Source organism: Alligator sinensis, unplaced genomic scaffold (genome assembly GCF_000455745.1).
Source record: "Alligator sinensis unplaced genomic scaffold, ASM45574v1 scaffold1998_1, whole genome shotgun sequence".
In the NCBI taxonomy this organism is placed as follows: Eukaryota; Metazoa; Chordata; order Crocodylia; family Alligatoridae; genus Alligator; species Alligator sinensis.
Window position 1 is genome coordinate 9,862 of NW_005843862.1, and position 2,321 is coordinate 12,182.

At 60.4% G+C, this 2,321-nt stretch overlaps 2 pseudogenes; both read left to right on the forward strand.

Annotated features, from left to right (window-relative positions):
- The window catches only part of LOC102377868, a 4,336-nt pseudogene extending 4,239 nt beyond the window's left edge, over positions 1-97 (forward strand).
- A 250-nt stretch (positions 98-347) lies between these two features.
- Positions 348-2,321, forward strand: part of LOC112548980 — a 13,619-nt pseudogene continuing 11,645 nt past the window's right edge.

A 2,321-nucleotide genomic window follows, 5' to 3' on the forward strand; every position in this document is an offset into this window, starting at 1 on the left:
GCCAGGGGAGGGGGCAGAGGGGTGGGTGGGCGGGTGCTCTGGCGCGGGGGTGATGGCTCATTAGGGACGTTGTGCCCAGACGGAGCCAGGACCCTAAGCCCGCCCTGGGGCAGGTTTCCCCTCCTGCTGTCAGGGACCCACTGTTGTCCGTCCGGTCGCGTGTCCGTGTGCTGCTCTGATCCCGGGCCCAGCACCAGAGCCGATGTGCGGGCGCAGGGAGGAGAGGGGGCGCCGGGGCCAGAGCCCAGGAGAGCCGGGAGGGCTGGGCCCAGTGGGGCGCTGGGTGTTGCAAGGAAAATTAAATGTGGTCAAGTCAAGATGTCCGAACGCCCAGTAGCCTTTTCGAGATGGCTCGGGATTGGTAATGATTGTGGCCTGACGCGAACCCCAGGAACGTGCTGACTGCACATTTAGTACAGAGCAATAGGGGCCACGGCTGTCCTGGGGGTGGGGGGAGGCGCGGGCACCCTCGGGAGGCCCCAGGTGCCTCTACACCAACGCTCGTAGTACGGGGTGTAAGCAGGAGGAACTGTGCCTCCTGATTGCGAGTAAGGACCCAGACTTCGTAGGGCTCAAAGACACCTGGCGGGACCCTACCTGGGACCGGGCGGCGGGCATTCGGGGGCACACCCTATAGAGAAGAGACAGGACAGAGAGGAAAGGTGGGGGTCGCGCTCTATGTCAGAGAGCACCTCGCATCATCAAGGATCAGCTTCGGGGTAGAGGAGGGTCGGGCAGAGACACTGTGGGCCAAACTACAAGGGGGTGCGGCGAAAGGGACCTTACAGTGGGCGTCTCCTACAGACCATGCAGCTAGGGGGAAGAGCTGGACCGGGACTTCTCCGGTCAGCTTACGGAGGCGGTTAGGTCGAGGGCTGTCATTGTCACGGGTGACCGAAACTCCCTGGGCATTTGCTGGGAGCAGACAGCCAGGTCTGACCGCTCGCGTAGGTCCCTGGCTGTATTACAGGACCTTCACCTTATCCAGGAGGTGCACAGCCCCGCTAGGGGGAACGCCTCGCTGGACCTGTCCTGGCCACGGGGGATGACCTGGTGAGGGGACTGCAGGGCCTCGACCCCCTGGGCAATAGCGATCATGGCCTGCTGGATTTCACTGTCCAACGCAGGGCGTCTGGGGCTCACACCGAGGCTAAAGCCCTTGACTTCAGAAGGGCCAGCTTCAATGAGCTTAGGAGACAAGTTGGGGAGGCTCTGAGGGCCCAGAAGGGAGAGGAGATGGGAGCCCACGAGGGATGATCGTACCTTAAGGGGCAATCCTCCCGGCCCAAAGGATAACAGTCCCTGCGAGAAGCAAGGGGGTAAGAGCGCTCAGCAAGGGGCATCCAGCAATGCCTGAGCACTGCAAGGGGGACGTACAACCGGTGGAAGGGAGGAGCTGTCACCAAGGAGGAGTACTCCTCTTCCCGGGAGTGTAGGCAGGCTGTTAGGAAGGCCAAGGCAGAGACGGAGCTCAGGCCAGCGTCCAGGATTACGGACAACAAAAAGTCCTTTTTCAAGCACATTGGGAGCAAGAAGAGGGCACCAGGCAATGTAGGGCCCCTGCAAGACACAGACGGTCATCTGGTGGCCACGCCAGACAAGAAAGCTGATATATTTAACAGTCTCTTTGCCTCTGTTTTCCTGAACAGGGACCGGGACATCCCACCTACCAGAGGTAGGGACAGTCTCCGGGATAGCTCTGTCATGCCTTCAGTCAGTGCAGATGTTGTGGCGAGCCAGTCGGGGGCGCTCCTGCGTTGAGCCGCCCACCTCCCTGCGCCGACCACCGTCCAGGCTCCGAGTGCCTCCCTGGGGTGCCTCCCGTCCGGCCGACCCCTTCCCTGGAGCACACCCGCTAGCCTGGGGTTCCCGCTGCCACCATCCAAGGCTCTGGACTCACTTCTGGCTCTGTGCACCTTGGAGAACACAGGCCTGATCGTCCAATGGGTGCTAGACCCAGTACAAGCACTTGGGGCACTTCCCCAAGTCAGGGGCTGATTAGGAAGCCTCCCTCAGTCCACAGACCTCAGGGGCCCCCTCGGCATAATTTAGACCCACCCTCAATAAGTCTCCACACCGGTCACAAAGGAGAACTTTATTGATTACAGGGGTAGGGCGGAAACAGGGTAAAAGGTAGAGCAATGTCAGAGGAATATCAGAGGAATCCCATAGAGCAAACCAGGGTGGCTGAGGTAGCCGCTTAAACACGCATCTGAGTTACTGAAGCTAAATATCTGATCGGATCTCTAGTAGGTTACTCACTCGCATCGTCCAGAGGTGGCTGGAGTTTCCTCTGGAGGCAGGGCACTCTTGCAGCATGC